Below are 23,411 nucleotides of genomic sequence, written 5' to 3' on the forward strand. Positions count from 1 at the left end.
AGGAAGGCCCCTTCCATTCCTTCTATGTTACGTGTGTTTTGAAAATCCTAGTAGGTGCTGAACTCTACCAAGTGCTTTGGCTGCACTGTTTGAGATACACATACGTTTCCTTCCTCCTTTTACTGTCCAGTGTTGCATGCATTCATTCTGATAATGGTTTCAATCGCTGTAGAAAGTGAGCGGGCACCTCTCTCTCCATATTCTGTTTTCTGGAACAGCTTGTAAAAGATAAGAAGTGAGTATTTCTTACACTTTTACCAGAAATCACCCATAAAACTCTCCCTGGAAAGTTTGGGGCAAAAGTTCTTTGATGATCCCCATGGAGTAGTCATACATGGCCCTCATCCTGTTCTCTATTTCTTCTGGTGACATTTTTGACATTGTCTTATTTATCTTTCAAAGAACCAGCTTCTGATTTTCTGAACCTTCTCTATCAATTAGTGTCATTATAATTCTGTACTTTATTGCTTTCAATATCTACCTTCATTGTTTCCTTGGGTTTGTGTGTTCCTTTTTTTTTTTTTTAAATCAACTTCTGAGTTGAACTTGGCTCGTGTTTGTAACCTTTCTTGCTTAGTGATAAATGTATTTAAGACGACAAATCCCTTTAAGTACTGCTGAAACAATATCCCACAATTCCAACATGCAGTGTTTTCATTCTCTTTCAGTTCTAAATATATTGAAATTTCATTTTTATTTCCTTTTTAACCCAATGGCTATTTAGAAATATGTGATTTAATCTATAACTATGAGGAATTCTTTGGGGGGGGGGGAGAGGGGTCTATCTTTTGTTAGTAATGTCTTATTACACTGCTCGCTACTGAGACCTAACTGGTACGACTTTCATTCTTGGGAAATCACGCAGGCTTCCTTATGGCGTGGCGCATGGTTTACTTTAATTACTATCCCACATAAACTCAAAACTGCACGTTCTCTGTGGCGTGCACAGTTTTAGACACAGATCCAGCGGCCCCAGCTTGTAATTGTGCTGCTCGGTCTTGTCCACAGCTGCTTGTTTCTGAGGGCAAGGCTCCCAATTTCTGAGAAAGTGCTAGAACCTTCAAACGCAGCTGAGACCCGGCGCCCTGCAGCTCTGCCGAGTGCCGCTGCGCATCTCGGGCTGTGTTCTGATGACTGCACTTTCTTGTTCCAGCGTTCCTTTCATCACCACGTCACCCTCCTTCTGCTGGAATATACTTCCTTTGCGTTACCGCTGTTTTCTCTTGGCTCCTATCTGAGCAGTAGATCTCTTTTCTATCCTTTTATTTTCAACCTTTCTCGGCCTTTTTTTGTTTGTTTGTTTGTCTTGTTTCTTCTAGATAACTCACTTTTGCATCTTGTTCTCCTACCCAGTCTGAGAATTTCTCGTTACCATGGATGCCCAGTCATGTTCACTGTAATTACAGTCATGTTACACTCTGGGCACTTTTTTCATGTTTTGCACTTAATATACTTGCTTTTTATTTCCTCCCCCAATCCCCACCCCTTGTTGTATTTTTGATCGGCTGGATCGCTTTTCTTCTGCTGGTTTCAAACCTGCACCTCTGGCCGGGCTGATTTGGTTCAGTGGATAGAGTGTCGGCCTGTGGACGGCAGGGTCCTGAGTTTGATTCGGTCAAGGGCACATGCCTGGGTTGCGGGCTCAGTCCCTAGTGGGGGGCGTGCAGGAGCCAAATGATCAATGATTCTCTCTCATCATTGATGTTTCTATCTCTCTCTCCCTCTCCCTTCCTCTCTGAAATCAATACAAATATATTTAAAAAATAAAAAAAAGCTGCATCTTCTGTTTTGCCTGTGGTTTCTCTTTTCTTTAGTCCTTGACTTTTTTTAAAGGTATTGAAACAGTTAATTCATATATTAGGATCCACAAGCTAGAGGCTGCCCCTGTGGCCCCGTCCATGTCACAAATCAAAACCTGAGTCAGCCTGAACTTCGGGAACACCCGTCACGGAAACCTGACACCACCAATCACAACCCTCCCACTCAGCCTCAGCTGCTCACCGGACCCCGAACACAGGGCCCGCGCCTCCAGGAAGGCCAGCCCCAGGCGGCCACGCCTGTGCGCACGCCTGTTCTTGGGATCAGCTGTAACAGACACGAAGTGAACCCAAAAGCTCCTGGTGTGCGGCCGGCACTCACCCGTCCACACGCGACTTCACCATCCTGGCTTGGATTAAAAGCCCATAGGTCACGTTTGCCTTTAAAACCTACAGGAGAATCCGCCAAAAATGTTTTCTATGATGAGCATGTTTTACTTAAATAAGCAGAACGGGTTATTTTAAAGGTCAAGGTCAAAGCCAATAACGGCACATTGGGTCTGGAAACGGAACAGTATGGTGTGAAGTCCTCAGAGACAGGATCTGCCTGGCGCGTGGAGTCCTGCTCGCTGGGCTGGTGCGTGTGCAGCTTCCCGAACGTCCACGTCACGTCCCCCGGTGAGCGGGGCCCCGAGGCCACACACTGTGGCGATCGGCGGGGCAGCCTGTCCTCGACCCACTGTGCCAGCACAGCCGTGGTGGCTGGAAAACAGAGCCCTGAAATATTCACGATCGCCTATCTTCTCTGCATTTCCCCCACTGGCGTTTTTGTTAAATTAATCTCTCTCAATCCGTTTTAATAAGAAAATGAAAGCAGATGCAAATTTTACAAGAAAAACTTGGATAAGAAAGGGAAATACACGTAGCCCCGGGCTCCTGGGAAAAGCATGCGTGGAAGGCGAGGCCAGCCCTCGGATGCACCCAGAGTCAGGAACGGGTAGTGAGCTGGGAGCAGTGCACTCCGGGGAGACACCGGCTCCGTGTGGCGTGGCCTCTGACGTCCGCGCCCGCGGCTCTGGAAGGTAAACGCGAAGGCCACCGCGAGCCACACCGAGCGAAACCCTCAAGCCATCAGGTCAGGTCCCGGGGCCCAGCCTCGGGCACAAGGGCCTGAGCACCGCTACGCGCTGGGCGTCATGGCCACCAGGAAGCAGCCTTAGGACACACACGGGCCAGCAAGTCCTGGGGGAGCGTCTGCAGAGGCCCCCCCCCCCCCCCCGTGGCCCTGCGAAGCCCGCGCCGCAGGGACGGCCAGTTCCCAGCCAGGCTCCCAGGTTCCCACTCGCAAACGCGGGGACGGGGACCAGAAGAAGCGAGTGCCCGGAAGGAGCCGCGCTCTGTCCTCCACGGGAGGCTCCGGCCGCAGGCAAAGCGGAGCCCCGCGGACGTACGTCCCACACGGTTGGCCTGACATCCGCAGACGGAGGGCCTTTCCCCTCTGAGGGTGCGGGTGAGGGATGTGGCCCCAAGAAGAGGGCGCGAGCAGTTTAAAGGAGGCCGACTACCCGAGCTCTGCAGACAGACCAGGCTAAAGGCGATTTTCTGCGCCTGTGATGTCACAGGTGCCGTCCCAGCCGCCCCCCAGCAGCGCCGTCTAGGGGTGGGCGGGTGAGGAGGGGAGGAGGAATTCCTTCCACACGTGAAGCAAAGCACAGGCCAGAGGGGAAGGGCGGCTTCCTGGCAGGTGTGAAGCTGTGCACAGGAGGAACGGGCAGACTCCACTGCAGGTGACTTCTGAGCACAGAAGAGAACGAAATGTAGGAGCATCTGGAAGGCGGGGGGGGGGGGGGGGGGGGGGGCGGGAGCAGCGAATGCGAAGCCCAGAGCAGCAGCCTCTCCCGCTGCAGGAACCACAGGGGCCAGCGCTGCTGGGACAGACAGCAAGGGGGGAGGGCGGGCGGCCTGAGGGAGGAAGCCAGTGGGGTGGGCAGGACCCTGCAGGGCCCAGGACTCAGCCCTCACGCTGCTTGCCGGGCCATCTCTGTGCATGCGGGGTGCCCCCATGACCTGCAGGTGTGTTTACAGGGCGACACTGCTGCCCTATGGAGCCTGAGTGTGCGGGGCAAGGGCCAACACAGGGAGACCAGCTACGGCACTACTGCTCGGACGCAGGCAAGAGGTGTTAAAAGGTAAACTGAGGCACGGTAGGAATATTAAGGGTTTGAGCCCTGGCTAGTTTGGCTCAGTGGATGGAGGGCCGGCCTGCGGACTGAAGGGTCCCAGGTTCGATTCCAGCCAAGGGCACATACCCGGGATGCGATCCCCAGTAGGGGGCGAGCAGGGGGCAGCCGGTCCAGGATTCTCTCTCATCATTGGTGTTTCTCTCTCTCTACTCCTCCCACTTCCTCTCTGAAATCAATAGAAATATATTTTTTTAAAAAACTAAAATAAATATGAAGAATTTGAGCAAATATTGATTTGGATTTGGCAGCACCAAACCGGAAGTGTGCTCGGAGGACAAGAGCGCGGGGGGGGGGGGGGGGGAACTCACAGAGAAAGAGGAGGCAAAGGAGGGGTTACTGGACTGGTGGGAGCTCAGCCTGCTGGCTGATGGCAACTGGTTGTCCTTCGCATTTTTGATCGTAACATTGGGGCCTTAAGAGGCTTAGATTTGGGGTTGCTGGGTTGGCCCCCATGGTGTTAGGGAGCCCAGTCCAGAGGCCTCCTCATCTAATGAACTGAATAGGGGTGATGGAGCCCGGCTGCGGCCCGAGTGGGGGTGGTCACAAGCGACCACAGTGAGGGGAGACCCTCAGGTACAGAGACAACAGCGTTTCCCCACAGACGGGACATACACTGAGCGAGAGACAAGTCAAGGATGACGACAACTGTTGGCCCATCAGCTGGAAGCACAGAGCTGTCATTAACTGAGATGACGCATCCGGGAGGAAGGTAAAGGCAGGAGACAGAAATGTGGATGCCATCGGCATATCAACAGGACTTAAACAGAATGTAATTGACTGGGCATTTGTATTTCTCAGAAGCGACGCAAGCAGCCTAGAGGGGTGCCGGCCAGGCCTCTTCGGACACACACAGAGCCTTTTCCGGAAGGACCGCGCCTGACGATAGCATTTAAAATAACCTCGTGATAGAGCAAACATTCCTAATATAAAGTAGAATTCAAAATCCGTATGAGTTTTTGAGGTAAAACACAGACTTCAAAGAACTGCTGGCGACAGGCTGCTGGGAGCGGCCCTGCGTCTCCCGGGCCTGCGCCTCCCGGGCCTGCGCCATCCTCCCGCCAGCACCAGCGCTGTGCTCCTCCCCGTTCTGAGGCGCACAGGGCGGTTCAGGCTGATTCCACATCAGTCAGCTTGAGGCGTTTACTGCGTGTGGAGCACCGCGGGGAGCTGGGGACGCGGCCGCCTGCAGCCCCGCCCCGGCCGAGTCTGCGCCCAGCTTCCCGCGACGAGGCGCCGCTGCGTCTGCTTTCATTCAGGTGGTTTTTAAGGAAGAACCCTCATCCCTGTCCATCCTCTCAGGCCCACTTGGAGGCTCCGGTATTTACGGCGGCGGCGGACAGTGAGCAGAGCCCGCAGGCAGGCGGGTGACTGAGCCATCGCTGCCCTGCCGGCGGGCTCCCACGGACGAAGCCAAAGCTCCCGCGGACACGCGGTGCTGAGCAGCTGGGCACGACGTCAGGCTCCGGGTGTCCGCGCTAAAGGAACACGGACAGCACTTCCTGTTGGTTCATTTTCTGGCAAAGACACACACAAGTTCACGGGCAGAGGAGGCACTCTTCCGAGCAGAGGACGCGAGCAGGGCTCCCGCGGGCCTTCGTAAGCCAGCTGGATGGACAGTGCAGAGTGGACAGTGCTGGCTAAGGACACACTGTCAGCAGGCGCCCCGGGGAGTCCCTCAGTCACCAAACTGGGGCGGGAGTCCTTTTTCTCCCCTGTTCCTGCTTTTATTGCCGCACGCACACCTGACTTCTGTAGCAATAGAGAGAACACTGACTCATACGCTCGCTGGGGCAGCATCTGAGTTAAGCTGTGGAAGCTCCCGGGGAAATACCTTCAGGGGAGGGGGAGGGGGCCTGCCTGCTTTCTGTTGTCTCCCGTGGGGAACAAAGCGCTGTGAGCTTCACCCACTGTTCTGAATACCCATTATCAAAGCCTGCTTTCAAACCATTGCCTTAGATCTGTGACCTCACGTGCGATGGGAAAAGGTGATTGTGTGAATGGGTAATTGAATACATATTTGCCTAATAAAAGTGAATAGCAACAGTATACAAATATTATTCCTGGTTTAAATGCTACTTTTGAAATATTTTTGATAGCCTCTAAATAAATTGGCTTTTCATATGAGAGGGGGAAATTCCACAGAACTCAAAAGCTTTACTTTTAAAATTATTTAGCTACTAGAGGCTTGGTGCACAAATTCGTGCATGGGTGGGGTCCCTAGGGGTGGCCTGCAGAGATCAGGCCCCAGCTCACGCCCCCAGCCTCACAGCCCCGCAGTGCCGCCTGGCACCCCACCTTGGCCTGGTGCCACCCCCTCACTTGCTCCACCATCCTGCCTGCAGGGCAATTGATCAGGTCAAGGGGGGCCCCCCCTGCCCAGCTCCCTCAGTGTCTGGGAGCCAGTCGTGCGCCCCCCCCCCCCCCCCCCCCGCCCCACTGCTGGTCACCATCTGCGGGGTGATTGGGCCCCTGCTCGCACCCGCCTTGGCCTGGCACTGCCCGCTCACTCGCTCCACCATCCGGCCGCGGTCCAGCTCTTGTCAGGGCCCGTTGGGGCCGGCAGTGCCCCCACTGCCGCCCGCTGCCAGCACCCTGCAACCAATGCCCGCCAGGTTCTGCGCCGCCCCCTGGTGGCCAGTGCACGTCATAATGAGTGGTCGAAGGAGGCGAACCATTTGCATAGCAGGCGTTTATTATACAGGGTACGTTTGAACTAGTCATGCGTATGATTTAAGCAGCATTTATCCAGAGTGGAAGTCTCCAGTTCCCCATGTGTGGGCCCTGGAGTCTGTGAGTCTCAGAGCCATCACTAGAAGAGAACGGGCTCACCACCGAGCTGACCACTGAGCAACGCTCCCGGTCACTGTCTCCTGGGAAATAAACCCCAGCAACAATTACGCTTTTTGTGAAAAAACTATACGAACAGAAAAGGCCAGAGGAAATCCACTAAATAATTATACCACCAGATGGTAGGACCATGGGTACTTTTAAATTTCCTTCTTTCATATTTCTCTGTATTTTCCAAATGTTCCACAATGAACAGGGTTTAGCTTTACGATAGAAAATGTTTTAAAAGTGAGTATTATCTAAACATGTGCCTTATCGCTCCCTCAGGGACGTATGTAAACACCTTCTGCAGAGTCTTCACACAAAGCGAGGACGACGATGCGCATGTCCATCAGACACCTCCCGAGCCACAGCAGGACACACCGCCTGGCCAGGGCCCTGGACGCGGCTGCTCTGTTCTGAGAACGCAGTGATGGGCTCCATCTTTCCCTGCCCTCAGCCGCTCAGTGACCTGACTGGCAAACTGCACGGCAGCTCAATACATCGCTTGGTATGATTCACAGCCGTGGATCAGGTAGGATCCCGCTGTGGTCGGTCCAGCTCGGACTATTTACATTCTCTGGTTACGTGCAGGATGTCCTCGTTGGAAATTTTAGAGTGAAAATAGAAAGCAAGCATGCCCTCTCCAGCTGAAGGGATTCTCCTTGAAGCTTTTAAAGTTTGTAACTCAGATGCAGCGCCCAGCTAGGACATATAAATAGTTGTTTTTACTGCTGTTACAAAAGGCAGATGTGCGTTTGGAAATAAATCACACTTCAATTCCCATTCCCATCAGGCGCCGATACAGTCAAGAACATGACCTATAGGAAACCCTGCTCGTAATCAACTCAACAGACAGCCGCTCTCTACAATGGGGTCCAGCAAAGTGGAAATAACTACTTGCAAAGAAAAGCTATGTGTCCCAAACTAACATCCTAGCAGGCTCTGCCTTCCTTTGAGGCCGTGTCAGCCCAGGTGTGAGGAGAGAGAAGGTGGGTTGAGACCTGGCAGCCCCTGGCATCCAAGGGCTTGGTGAGCATTCAGTCAGCAACAGCTCCTGGGGCCTGGGGCCTTGACCGCAAGTGACCAGAGGGGCGGCGGGGTAAGAGCTCACAATGACGAGTTGCAGCAAACTGAGAGCTGAAGGACTTAGGCCGTAATATCAGCACTAATTTACTTAGGAAATTAAGAACTTTTTTAAAGCTTGATGATATGATTCACAATTTCTAGGTCTGAATAACCCCCTTGTGAAAGTTTTCCATCAAAAAGACTTAGAGTTGTCTGTTATACAAAACTTCGGAACTTAAGGGAGAGTGGCGTCGGATAAATTGATGTTTCTGGCTTTATTTCCGGAGAGTCTTAATTCCAGAAAAGAACAGAAAAGACGGAAGAGGCATGTGCAGGAGGCATGCCAGTGAGGCCACGGTGTATAAATATAGACCTAAGCAGCCCATTTTTAAGGAAACATCACTGCAGGTTGGGTCTAACTTCAGGCTCGTGCCCAACTCTATACAGCGATGAAGAAATCACAGCTGATTCCCCATTTGGTTTTGAAAACTTTTACCCGGATAATCTTGGCAGATCGTATTACATATGAACATTAAAAATTCATTTTATTTCAAATACCATAAAATAGCACACAGATGCTCACTTTAAATAATTCACATTCCCATCAGGTACTGATATATTAAAGTAATATGACCTATATTAATAAATATTGCATTATAAACACAGATGTGCTTTGTTTTGGCTGGGTTGTAACTCCTAAAAGCATCTATTCCTGGCAAACAACTGTTCCAATAAAGAAAATACAAAGAGGAAAAAGATTTTAAATGAAAAAGAAAATTTACTTTGTATGATTTAAAAGTAGGTAAGGTCCTTAACTAGGTTGCTCTCTCCTACTCTGCTAAAAAAAAAAGTTATTGAAAGCGGGCTGAGTTTACTCAACATTTATAAAATTCATTTTAACTTTTATTTCTTTTTAACAATAAAGAATGATAAATAGGTTTAAAACCAGCTAATATGTTCATTTCAACTAGGCTTCAGAGCTATATTACAAAGAAATTACAAACTGCTTATCTTTAATGGAGTAAAACATTTTCTAGAAATATCAAAATATGAAAATAGAAGGAACTATGATAATTCTTACAAGAAAGCTAATCTTTCTTAATCAGTTGCCAGAGCGGTATTAATATCACACAAAGCATTTCAAATTTTACTTTATAGTTTAATGACTACAAGAAAGTTTTTGAACACATCTGTCAAGACAACAGCATCAGTGCAAGAGAATTCCTACGTTCTGCATGCTCCCCTGGCTCACTTTAGTAGCGACCCATCCAACACTAAGCACGGAGCAAAACCACACCAACACATGACAGGAGGGCAGAGCCGTGCTCCAGTGAGCACGGGGCCAGTGAAACCAGAGGAGGGGACCAGCGCAGCACTGACCCAGCAGAGGGGGTGCAGGTGGAGGGACAAGAGACACACGCATTAACGGGGCGGGGGGGGGGGAGTGGCAGGACTCCTTGGACCACCTCCCTGATAGCAGGTGCAGGACCCATCATTCTCACCTTTGACATAAGGCATGGGCTGTGAGTGTATTCACTCATCTGAAGACCACGTTAGAAAAGAGAAGACAGTGCAAATTACTAAAATATAAAGCTAAAAACATCCCAGGCACTGAAATATTGTAGGTTTCTTTATACATCACAAGATTCCTAAAATTTGCAGCCTCTTTAATAAGTCATTTGTAATCTGTGTTAACTCTCTCTCTCTCTCTCTCTCTCTCTCTATATATATATATATATATATGTATACATACTAGAGGCCCGGTGCACGAATTCGTGTACAGGTGAGATCGGGCCAGCTGCGGGAGGAGCCAAGGGTGGTTGGCCAGCCGGCCTCGCCCCCTGCCCCCTGGTCAAACTCCCGCTCGAACTCCCAGTTTGCATATTAGCCTTTTATTATATAGGAGGATTATGTATACTATATAAAATATATATTAATCTATGTTAAAATACACATACATAAGTATATTGAGTTAATATATATGCATGTATATGCATATTTATATGTAAAGCTAAAAATTCACTTTACAATTACTATCATTGTGATAATTGATATTTAAAAGTATTTTGCATAATAATTTACCTAAATACTATTTTTAGATGCAGGTTTAAGAACACAATAAATGAAGCTGCCTGCATTGTTCTATCTTAGTGTTACATACACCAAAATAGGGTTGTTCCTTTCCGGCTAACTCTGGCTTAAGGAAAGAAGTGGCATATATATATATATATAGGAAATATGCAAATTAGGCCAGGACACGGTAAGGGGTCAGGACTGGATAGGAGGAGGTTGCATGCGGGTGAGGCCCCGGAGCGGAGATGGAGATACAGAAGGGCCGGCCACCTGGAGCCAGAACAGACAGGCCTGGAGAGGAGATGGTGGGCCTGCCTCCCGGCTCCCGTGGGCACTGGCGGCTCGCTGCTGCCTGGCTCCCAGCTCCCGTGCAAGTAGCATAGCTCCCGGCGGCGCGCTGCGGCTCCCGCCAGCTCCCACGGAAGTGGCGGGCGGCCCACTGCACGCGATGCCGTGCCCTGGGCTGCGAGTGGACAAGCAAACAGAAGCAGGCAGACTGGGTCTCGCGGACATGCAGGCGGCTGCACGGGGCAGAAAGGCCGCAGCAGGGAGCCGCGCCTCGATGCAGCCACAGCGCCAGGTCCAGCGAGAGCAGGGACTGGTCGGGCCAACTGACCTCCCTTCGTTTCCACTGATTCCCAGTCTACAGACTAAGTTTGTGCTAAAACATAAAAACAAAGACAAACTCCTCCTGCAGGGGCACGGGCGCAGCTGGCAGGGCGCACAAGCTCCGAACTCAGCCCAGCGCGCACAGTGATGGATGGCAAGTCCATCCCCCGCCCCCCCCCTCCCCACCCCCCACCGCGCCCTCAGACACGCTCCCCACTCAGGAGGAACCGCCTCGCCTCGTCCTGGCCCAGGACCGACACCGAACACAGCTCATCACTCACAATGTCCCTGCGAAGGGGCGAAGCACGGAGCTCTGTGCCCGGCATCGGGGTGAGGCCCGCGTTCCCGCCGTCTCTTCTGGACGCAGCGGAGGCCCAGAGGCGCCTGGAGAAAGCAATCCTGTGTGAGCCCCGCGGAGAACGCATCTCGCGGGAAGGCCAGGCTCAGACACCCGCTCACGGCCTTCAGAGGGAACTCAGTAAAGGCCAGTTTCCCATGGAGACGCCGAACACAGCAGTCTGAATGCCGTGCCCGTGTTCTGTCCAGCTTGGGAGCGCACTGCACTGTCACTGACCAGATCATGGAGAGGGACAGAAGTCACCAACAGCAAGCCCTACTGAGCGACAGCTCACCCCGAGTCCCCGGCGATGACAGCGGCTCCTGGCCCTGGCACAGCGCCTACACTGACACCAACGAGAGCAGCGGACCCTCGTTCTGTGTGACGGGCCTGCCAGGTGTCTAACGCAGAGGCGGAGATGTTTGGGGGCCAAGAGGTGACGTTTCCTTCATGAGCTTATTCACGAGTTACTCCGCGAAGCTAAAGAGGGTGAAAGGCTGCCAACGCCACGTCCACGGGCAGCCCCCCGTCACTGGAAACGGGCCGACGGAGAAACGACGGGAGGACAGTGACGTCCTGGAGCGAAGGGCGGCCCACGCCGAACGGAAACTCAGGCGCCCGCACAGCAGAGGAAGGCTCGCGGGCACCGCCTTTCTGAGGAGCAAGGTGGAAATGCATCTCAAAAGCCTTAAAAACTGTGAGTCTCCTTTGACCCAGCGGCGTCACTTCCAGGACTGTGTCCTGAGAAAACAATCCTGGCCCCACTTATCAGTTAGACGCGAGGATGTTCACCGCAGCCGTGTGTATGGCGGCTACAAACATGGAGACCGCCCGTGCGGAGCAGCAGAAGCCGTTTCCTCCTCTGCCGCTCCGTCAGGAAATTAACAGGACACCGATCGGCGCCGCAGGTAGCCGGAGTGGCACAGACGAGGGCTCCGGTCGCCACGGTAACTGGTATATGTGGATACACGTCACTATCGAGAGCTCAATCTATCACCCAGGTATAGTCTACGCCCAAGAGAAATCTCCACGTTATTGCCAGAGCCGATGTTAACCGACCAGCCTTGACCTATGAAGTGACCTCTGTGTTTTCTGTTTATTTTGTGCGCCCGTCTCCCTAACCCAGGGGTGGACAAACTTTTTGACTCGAGGGCCACAATGGGTTCTTAAACTGGACCGGAGGCCGGAACAAAAGCATGGATGGAGTGTTTGTGAGAACTAATATAAATTCAAAGTAAACATCATTACATAAAAGGGTACGGTCTTTTTTTTTTTTAGTTTTATTCATTTCAAACGGGCCGGACCCGGCCCGCGGGCCGTAGTTTGCCCACGGCTGCACCCCTCCCTCGATCCATGACACGTCCCTGCGCTCTGCCTCACGCCTCCCTCCCATCCCTAAGGGCTCCGGAGCCAGCAGTCCCCCTCCTTCTGCAAGTATGGAACGTCCCCAGCAGGGCCCTGTTACCTCTCAACTCAAAGTCTCCCCTAACGCGGGCTTTGGCGGGAGACGGCCTTGGTAATGTGCTTTCAACGCTGCCGTCCGTCAAAGAGTCCAGGCTGGGGCGGGACGGACTTCCCTGCCCACTAACGAGGCTCGGCATCTTCCGATGAAATGCAAGCCCGTGAGCTCCCTGCCGGCACGCTGCCTTCCCCTCTGACGGTGTCCGCAGGCTGGAAACGGTGCCCTGGTCAGCCGAGACCCCTGTGACTGCGCTGAGCAGAACGGCCCCTGCCCGCACCACCAGATCCCAGCCCGCTGCTCTGTGGAGGCCCCACCAAGGCGGGGCGGGAGCTGCAGGGCTAACGCCGCTGCGTCCACGCCGCCTCCAACCCGCCTTTGCTCACAAAATGTGCTCTGCTCGAAATTAAGCTGCAAAGGGAAAATGTCTTTTAAATTATTCTGGCAGTTATAAACTGGTGGGCACCCCGATGAATACATATGGCCCTGGAAAGTGAAGAATTCTTACAGAACTATATTAGAAAATTTATAAGCAGTCAAGCATGTCTCTGTAAGCATTTAAAACTGAAATTGATGCTATAAAGGCCAGATAGTCAAAAGCATTTACTAAAGAGAAAAGCCTTTAGCCAAGGATAACATAATTTACGAGAAAAATAATTCAAATGCAAAAACTACAATTTTTATGTCTGAGGAAGGATCAAACAAGTTGAACAGTAGCACAGATGGCTGGTGATAACAATCTATGAGCAAAGAAATGACCACATTTCAAAAATAAAGCCCATCTTGATAAAACCAAAAAGTTTATAAAACTCAAATTGCTACTGGTGTTTTTACTATCTGTTAACAAATAAACAAATATTTTGAGGTAATTTATAAACTAATAACCATTAAGTGCTCTGAAAGATCATCCTTTTGTACAGAATAAATCAAAAGTAAAATTCAAACCATGTGAACATCCTCAGAATTTAAAACACATTATAATAATGAGGGGCATGCAATCGCTACCATGTCTGTAAGAACACAGTCTGAGAAACACCCTAAAGCCATTCAGTGCAAACGTTTCCTCAGACGTCCGCCAATGGCCACCTGCTGTTTCCAGGCCTGCCCGTATGTGGCTGCACGTCATCTTCATTAGCCACAAACAGAGTGGCCTTCGACGGATGACTTGTGAAAGAAGATGCGATATACACACAGCGGAATATTACTCGGCAATAACAAAGAATGAAATCTTCCCACTTGGGAGGACGTGACAGACCCAGAGGGTATTACACGAAGTGAAATAAATCAAACAGGGAAGACAAACACCGTATTATTTAAATCATATATGGACTCTAAAAAGGAAAAAAATGAACAAACAAAACAAAACAGAAACAGACTCATAAATACAGAGAACACATGGTGGTTGCCAGAGGGGATGAGGAGATGGGTGAGGGCAGGATAGGTGCAGGGAACTAAGAGATACAAATGTCACCGGGCCGGCGTGGCTCAGTGGCTCAGTGTTGGCCTATGAACCAGGAGGTCACAGTTTGATTCCCGGTCAGGGCACAGGCCCGGGTTGCAGGCTCCATCCCCCGTGTGGGGCGTGCAGGAGGCAGCTGATCAATGATTGTCTCTTATCATGGATGTTTCTATCTCTCTTTCCTTCTCCCTTCCTCTCTGAACTCAAGTATATATACACACACCAGAGGCCCAGGGCGTGAAATCACGTGAGACCCCAGACCCACCACCCCTCGAGACCCATCAATGCACCTCCTGGTGGCCGTTCGATTGGTCATTACAGCCACTGGCCTTTTATAATATATATAAAAGATACAAATTTCCAGTTGTGAAATAAGTAAGTCACGGGAACATAATTTACAAGATAGGGACGACAGTCGATAATATTATAATAGCTTTATGTGGTGGCAGATGGTTACGAGAGTTAATGTGTGAGCATTTCGTAAAGTCTTTAAATGTCAAATCACTCTGTGGTACACCTGGCAGTAACGTAATATTGTATATCAACTATTGGGATCTACAATATCTACTGGGATGGGCTCCAGAAAGCTGACAGTTTGCGGAAGAGAATTTGGTAAATGCTGCGTCCGTACAAGTGCTGTGGGAACAACAGTGAGCGTCAAGGGGCTGCAGCCGGACTGACACGGGCGGGCGGCTGTCCCTGAAGCAGGAGGAGGCCCTCAGAGGGAGATCAGGAGGAAAGGCGGCTGAGGATGGATGGACCATTCCAGGCAGAGCAGGCACACGAGAGGGCCTGGAGGCAGGGAGGGCACGGAGTGACAGGCGTGTGGTGAGATCATCCCTCCTTCAGCAGCATGACACCCTGAACGGCCTTGAGCCTGGGGAAGGACAGGGAAGGGCTTGGTCAACGGGCTGTGCTCACTAAACCATGTCTAACTGGCACAGATAATCAATGATAAACTTTCAACAAATAAAATAAAAATAAAAACATCCATTAGTCCAATACCTTAAATTGGCTATACCTTGTTCAATTTTGACTTAAAATGCACAAGTCGCTTGAAAAAAACATGGATCAAGATTCAGAAACAGAAATGATTGTGTCAAATGGTTGAGAGACGTTGGAAGTCCGTTCTTTGGTCGATGACATGACAAAAAATTAATCGTGGGGCTTTACCAGGACTCCCGCCGATGAAATAAACCTCCTGGGAGAGGATCTACTGTCATAACTTCCCTGACAGACAAGACCAAGGCCCGTCCGATCCTGGTGAAGGTACAGAACGAGTGGTCTCCTTACGGTTTCGTGTAAATGCCTTGAAATACTTTAAATGCTTCTTTAAAGTATTATATTATGGATACAGGAATAATAGGTTTCAACATGTCAAACTAATTTATAGACCCTTGCACTCTTTTCTGGCCAAAGCTTTAAGGAAATAACTTTGAAAACAAGTTTGGCCCGATTGACGCCCGGAGTCACGGCCGGGCCCATACATATGCAGACCCGCAGCGGCTGCCGGTGTGACACGCACGCCCCGCGGCCTGAGTGATCACAGCGGCTCGGATGCCTGGCCTTCCCCGCAGCACACGGCACACAGACGCCGCAGCCCTGCCCAGGCCTCTGGAGGGTTTTCCCGTCCAGTCCCCTGCGTGGCTCCGCTCTTCGGTTGCTCTCTCTCGAGCTTTAGGGGCCGGTTTTCTTCCTCCGCCCCTTCGATGAAGGAGCCTTCCTGTTCGGTTTGCTGAAGAGACCACGTGAGGGCCTGCGGGCCAAGTCTGCCCCACCGTGTGTTCCATTTGCAATGCCTCGGGCATCATGAAGTTAAGTGTTAAAACCAGAACATTTCCTGTTCCCCTCGGAGTCCTGCTCCCATCAGCAACCCTGGGGCTCTGGGATCCTGCCTAGGGCTGCAGGTAGGCAGCCAGCGCGCCCGCTGACCAGCAGCATGGGGCCGAGCAGCCACCACTCCCCAGACTCTGAGCCGCCCTTCATGCAGCCAGAGGGGCCCTTCGCCCACTGCTTGGACCCCGTTTGCACTGAGCCGAGCTGCCATGACTCATCTTGGTGGGGGTGACGCCCTCGGGGATACCTGCCTGGATTAACCGGTGGGTCCTCGATCGGTTATGGGTGCCTCTCGCGCCCTGAATTATGTCAGTTGCCCAGGATCCCGATACCAACGAGCCTGCAGTCCAGGGGAGGGAGCCAGGCGAGCCTGTCAGTCTACACTGACCTCCCGCCCAGAGTCTCCAGCCCAGCGGGATGGAAGCCAGCACAACTCAGCTCGTCCAGCCGACACTCGGGCAAACGAGCCAGCCCTCTTCTCCTTGCAGGGGCAAGGGCCAGGACCACAGCTCTTCAGCACTTTCCCAATAAAATCCCAGAGGAACATTCACAGCCATGTTGAAGCCATTCATACACCACGTCTTCGAAGGAACCTAAATAGCACCACCTGGCTAGGTCCTCAGGGCCCGACTCCAGTTTCCTGGACACACAAGTGAGTGGAGCCCTAGCGCTCCTCCCTCATTTCTGCGGAGAGAAAAGCTGACCCTGGGAACCAGGTGGCAGAAGCAGAGAGCAGGGAGCTGCAGGGAAACCCCACCCACCCCTTTCTGTCCCCCTAAAGCTGGTGGGCGTGTCCCACACGGAGCACAAACCCAGCAGCCCCTGCGCAGGAGCAGGCCTCGCTGGTTAGCGATGGGGAGACACCGTCAACTTAGGAGATGGGACAGAGAGAGGGACAGGAATCGGCCAGCGCTCCCCTGGCGCCCGCAGCCTGACAGGGAGCCAGCGGTGGGAATGTGCTCTGGGTCTTCCTTTTATTCGCTTTTGTTCTAAAGGGTGTCCCAAAATTCACGCAAGAAGTAATTTTGATAGAAAACACAAGTATATAATTAAAAATTGTAAATGTTTTATTGATGCATAAAGTATACAGTATAAGGTTATGGATGGAATAACACATCCGGTAAATGGCCTCCATGGCTTTGCTGGCACATAGGCAAAGCCGTGGTCTTCATTGGTCTTCATGGTCCCTGCTCCTGGGCCATCATTGGTACTTGGTGATGCTTATCAAATTGAAGGGATTGAAATCAAAAGGCAATAGATATTAGAATCTGATTCAATAAACCAAGTAAAATTAGGCTTTTATTTGTTGTTGCTGTTGTTAATGCTCACGCAAAATTCAAATCTTGCGTGAATTTTGGGACACCCTTTATAAAACAGCATCCAGCCATGAAAGCGGTTTTCTCTTGCTCTGCGGCCGAACAGGCCCTCTGGCCTCCCTCCAGGCTCCTCCCTGGCACCCCAGGGTGAGGAGTGTCCTCAATGCCTGTGCCTAAGCCCAGCACCGAGCAGTGAGCAGTGGGGTGGCAGGTAGGAGGGGACCCAGTCCATCCCCACATAAAAGGGATGAAATGCAAACTCCTTCAGGGCGTCCCAGGCTCTCCCCAGTCCCACCCACCGTCTGTCCCAGGTCAGCGGTCGGCCCTGAGGCGGGAATGAGGACCAGGCGCGCTCGGGCACAGGAAGGTGCCTGCAGCCCACGTGACGCTGCTGGTCGCCAGGAAGTACAGACACCCGGGGTTTCTGAACCCGTCTCCAAATTAGCAAAAGAGAACTTATTAAAAGACAAAAATTAATAAAAAGAGATCTATGCCCAGTCTGATTAAACAAAAGAGACTCCCCAGGTAAAGACGGCAGATTGAAAGCACATGTTTATTTTAATTCTCCCGGAAACTCCCCTGGCATGACAATGAGAGGACTCTCTGTTAGAAGTGAAGGCGACAGCTGGCACGCGTCCTGGCAGCGGAACCGACACAGCCCACACCGGAGCCCGGCTCCAGGGCCGGCCCCGGGGAGGCCCCGCAGACGGAGTCGCAATAAAACCCGCAGGCTCTCCGGTGCTGCTCCCCGCTCCCCGGGCCGGGCTGCAGGGGCCACAAGGGCGACCCGTGAAGGTGTGACAGCGCCGCCAGGTCTGGCGGTCCCGCCCCCTCCGCCTAACCCAGAGTCTGCCCTCTCCCCTCCCCCCCACCCCCCATCCCCCCCTACCCCCCCGCTACAACCCCCACCCGGCCCTCGCGGTCCCGGGCGGGTCACACAGGGCCCTGGGCTCAGAGACACCAGGACAGGCCGGGCCCGACACCGCCCCAACGGGAGAGAATGCGCGCTGATGGCCAGGCTCCCGCCATCTACACAGAGACACCCGCCATCTATACAGGGAATCACCCACCACCTACACGGGAGACACCCACCACCTACACGGGCGACACCCGCCATCTATACAGGGAGACACCTGCCATCTACACGGGAGACACCCGCCACCTACACGGGAGACACCCTCCACCTACATGGGAGACACACGCCACCCACATGGGAAACACCCGCCACCTACACGGGAGACACCCGCCACCTACACGGGAGACACCCTCCACCTACATGGGAGACACACGCCACCCACATGGGAAACACCCGCCACCTACACGGGAGACATGCGCCACCCACATGGGAAACACCCGCCATCTACACGGGAGACGCCCGCCATCTACACGGGAGACGCCCGCCACCTACATGGGAGACACGCGCCACCCACATGGGAAACACCCGCCATCTACACGGGGACACAGAGTCTTTTCTGGGGAACCGGCTGCTCAAAGGGAAACACGTGGTGCCAACATCTGACATCCAGGTCCCGCTGGACGCGCTGCAGGTGCTGGGAGCGCGTGGGAGCGGCTGGCGGCCTGATGCGCCCGGAGGCAGGAACGGAGGCAGGAATGGAGGCAGGAACGGAGGCAGGAAGGGAGGCGGAGGCGGAGGCGGAGGCAGGAACGGAGGCGCTGTGGGTGACAGACTTGGTTCCTGGTACTCTCAGCCCCAAGTGAGCCGGTCCTGCCGGGAGAACTCACTTCACAGGGAATAAAATGCAACCCTCCTCGCGGAAGCTTCAGGAATGTCACAGGCCGGCACCCCCGTCCATCTGCCCCAGGAGAGCAGCGCGGTGGGGGCCGAGCTCGGGCCACGCAGACCGGGCCAGCAGCTCTGACATGAAGAAAAGGAAAGGAGAGGGATTTTAAAACGGTGATGACGACAGATGCTGGGTGATGGAGGATGGAGGTCAGCACAGGACAGTGCATGGAGAGCGACTCCATAGGACGCTCAGGACAGAGATACAGCCAGAGCAGCAGCTGCGGTGGAGGGGAGGGGTTGCTTTAAAGGGATTTGAGGGGCTTTTCTGGGATTACTGGAATGTTTTATATTTTAAGTACAGTGGGTAAAATCTCATCAAAGGATACAGTTTAAATCTCTGCATTTTATTATTGTAAATTATACTTCGTTTAAAAATAGACTGGAAAAATAACAATAAATTATTTTTAACAAGGTATGATTTAATAGTCAATAAAGAATACGGTTTTAGAATGTAATTAAACTGCTGATTAATAATTACTACATAACAGCATACTACATTTTATTAAATGAACTTTTCCCAATAAAATGTCAATTATTAAAATATGAAATACAAAAACAGCATAAAGAAAAAAATAACTTCAGCACCCCTTACAAGTATTATTAACATCTGTTTTATTGACTTTCAGACATCTTTGTCTGCAGAGAATTTTTAAAATTATTCTGCTAATGCAATTCAAACATGCAAGGGGAAATGAAGATGTAATAAAAAAGGCAAAGAATTAAAAATTTAAGTTTCTTATTAATCTCTAAATTAAAGCTAACAGATATTGACTAGATATAAATTTTTTCAAAAATATATTTACATTGCCCTAGCCAGTTTGGCTCAGTGGATAGAGCATCAGCCTGTGGACTGAGGGGTCCCAGGTTCAATTCCAGTCAAGGGCATGTGCCTTGGTTGTGGGCACGTCCCCAGTGGGAGGTGTGCGGGAGGCAGCTGATCGATGTTTCTCTCTCATCGATGTTTCTAACTCTCTATCCCTCTCCCTTCCTCTCTGTAAAAAAATCAACAAAATATAAAAGAATATCATACTAATCAATATATATATATATATACACACACACACACACACACACACACACACATGAAATCATTTCCAAGATGTAAGGGGGGGAAGAACAGGGTGCTAAGATAGCTTACATATGCTGACAGACACATGAAAAATTTCTGGAAGAATATACACTGAAGACTTTTGTTTTCTTTGTTTTCTTCTTAGTGGGGGAGGGAACAGACTTTCACTTTTTGGTTATTTATGCTTTGATAATGTCTGATTTTCCATCACGATATATATAAATAATTTGTATTAATTATACTTCTATTAATTATAAAGGAAGGCCTATGTAGACATATTTTGTCAGATAACAAGGGAATATTACAAGCAGAGAGAACCCAAGGGCTCTCACTTTACAGCTGAGAAAACTCAAGCAGCAAGGAGTAACTTGTGAAAGGCCACAGCTCACGAGAGCAGCAAAACTCAACCTGGGGACACGCTCCAGGCCACTGTCCTGCCACACTGGCCACAGGGTACAAGTCACCGAACTGTGGGTAAAATTAAGAACGAGAGCCAGAAGTTTATGAATGTAACAGTCAATGCTAAGGCATATAATTAGAATAATGTACATTTTACTTTTAAATTAAACCAACAAACAAGGGGGTTCTTTATAGGCTACCGTAGTTTGTTTGAATGTAATAAAAGAACTACCCACACTTAACCCAATCACAGTAATGAAAATTAATGTCCAAGCTTTTTTTTTTATTAGCTTGATAGTTCTGAAAGAAATTGGTGCATTTTATTAATTTAAACCATAAGGCTAAATGCATTTTTTCTCACGTTACAAGATCCTTAACATCTATTAGTAAAACAATTTTGAGAAAATATCTATCACAGCTCTTTCTGTGAAAACATTGAACTTAATCTGTGATATCTACCTTTTTTTTTTTACACTGGTTTAAAACATTTAAATTGTTTTTATGTGAAATACTTTTCAACAACGAAGTATTTAAGAATGAAGACAATGGCCCATGATCTCACCCTGATTCAGGATTACAGGAACGGAGTATCACTTCGGAGGCGCTCCCACCCCCGTAAGTGGCTGGCCATTCTACCAGAGGAAGAGGGTGGGATGTATCTGTGAGTTACACCCAATCTACCCTGCGAATCACATCGAACTTGAGGACTGGGAATTGCAATGCCCTGAGCACAGCACCCTCCCCATCCAAAAAGGGCAGGGACTTCGTCTCCAGGTTCCCCAACAAAACCTCCCACACCAAACACATTGCAAACCGATTACATTAATATTTAAAAACCAAAACAATTATAAGCTTTCAGAAGTTATAAAACTTGCTATAATTCAATGAGAGATCTAATATCCCTGGAATTTAAGTCTTCCTATGCTTCATTTAAATGATTTCTCGTTTTGCTAGTTAAATATGGAGAACTTCATACATGCTATGTACCGTGGCTGCTGGAGAACCCACTGAAGTAAGACGGGTCAGCTTACAAAGCACTTGGGCCCGCCCATGTGCCAGGACTTCATGGCCAATGGGCACCTGAGGAAGCTTTACATGGAGGGCAGAGCCCCAAACGAACAAACGTAGAGAATCCAATAAAAAAGGAGGAGGAGGAGGGGCAGCAGCAGAAGAAAACAATCCCCCAGATGAGATGCCGCAGACAGAAGCACTGGAAACAAGGCCGGGGTTGGGGGGGTGGGGGGGTGGCACGAGATGAACAACAGAAAGGAAAATAGATGGGAACTCGATCGACTCAGCAAGTCCAAAAAGTCCAACATCAAACTCACAAGAGCTACAAAGAGATCAAAGGCAGAAGGAGAAGAGAAACTGCAGTGATGCTACCAAAAGTATTCCCAGAACGTGAATTCCCACACTTTAAGGATAGACAGAGCAGTCCCTACTAGTATTTTCCATTCTAGACTCCAGTGCTAATGAGCTTTACACAGCACATGTGTTAGGCTGATAAAAACATTTACATTTAAAGCACTGCTTATAACATAATCTCTTACTGCCTAGAGCTGCGGTTCTCAACCTGTGGGTCGCGACCCCTTTGGGGGTCGAACGACCCTTTCACAGGGGTCGCCTAAGACCATCGGAAAACACATATATAATTACTTATTGTTTTTGTGATTAATCACTGTGCTTTAATGATGTTCAATTTGTAACAATGAAAATACATCCTGCATATCAGATATTTACATGACGATTCATAACAGTAGCAAAATTACAGTTATGAAGTAGCAACGACAATAATTTTATGGTTGGGGGTCACCACACATGAGGAACTGCATTAAACGGTCGCGGCATCAGGAAGGTTGAGAACCGCTGGCCTAGAGGATACATGGGGTTTATTTGGGCACAGCCCTCAGAATGAAGCATATATCTCAGTCACATATAAGTCATCCCTTGACCTTTCCTCTTCAAGGCGGAACAATTCCACTCACTTAAGTCCTTGCCAGCGGGCTAGTCGCTTGTCTGTCTCCTCAGGAGGCTCCGCGCCAGCCCGTCATGCTGCCATGTGCACTTCCCACTGGGAGTGACCAGCCGCCAGCCTGTCATGCTGCCATGTGCACTTCCCGCTGGGAGTGACCAGCCGCCAGCCCGCATGCTGCCATGTGCACTTCCCGCTGGGAGTGACCAGCCGCCAGCCCGCATGCTGCCATGTGCACTTCCCGCTGGGAAGAGGGATTCTGCCCCGAGTGACCAGCGGCAGCACCGTCCTCAGTGCGTGACGAGAAGGGGGTGCCAGCTACCGCGTGCACGCAGGGCTCCCCCGGCTTCTCTGCACTAATCACGTGGTTGAACCATTTCATGTCTGTATATGCACAGTTAGCTTGTTTTCTCTGTATTTCCGCCTCCCCCTGGACTCAGGCTCCCCATAAACGGACTCCCCACAGCCGCGGTGTGACAGCCGTGGAGAACACGCCAAACAGGAGGAAGAAGAGCATCAAGGAGGACCCCACAGAAGACCCGGCATCTTACTGAGAGTCTCACCAAGAAGAGCAAACGTGAAAAGTAGGCCCCACACTCACCTCCTTCATGTTAAAACAATGATGGTCCTGAGCCGTCAGAAACAGGACTGAGCTACACAGCGGACTCTCTGACCAGGGGAACACGGGGCAGTAAGAAGGTAGAAATTGGATAATACATTTTATAAAATTTTCCATCAGAAATGGTTACATTTAACAGATTTGGGTCCTTGAAGGTGTAAGATTCAGTTACCTGGAAAACTAATTTATGATCAGCTACCTGGAAAATTCCATCTTATTCTGAAAAAATGACCAGATAAATGGAGTGTTACTGAATGTGCTCCTTTAGTACAAACACATGGATCGAGTTGAAAACAAAAGCCACTTACTTTCCGGGCAGCTCGGTTCACCTGCCCTGCAAGTATCTCCTATGAATTCCTGTGCATTTAAAATATTGATGGGTAGCACTTCACACTGTCAGGTAAGCATTGTAAATAGTAACAAGATCGTTCCTTTTTCAATAATAAACTCTGCCATGTATCCCTTCCACAAATGTCAGCACCCAGGCGGAAGCAACAAAAATAAACAATGGAATAAATTTAATTATTTACATCGATGAAGGTAGAAACAGGATGGGTAGTACCAA

General features: G+C 50.5%; 1 protein-coding gene across 1 annotated transcript in view; it reads right to left on the bottom strand.

The window, feature by feature from the left end:
* Positions 1-23,411, bottom strand: part of SDK1 (sidekick cell adhesion molecule 1) — a gene marked incomplete at its 5' end in the record, with an annotated part of 547,830 nt that overhangs the window by 329,372 nt on the left and 195,047 nt on the right. The gene's annotated exons all lie outside the window — the stretch shown is intronic.

The sequence above is a fragment of the Myotis nattereri genome (genome assembly GCF_964212035.1).
Source record: "Myotis nattereri genome assembly, chromosome: 5".
NCBI lineage: Eukaryota > Metazoa > Chordata > Mammalia > Chiroptera > Vespertilionidae > Myotis > Myotis nattereri.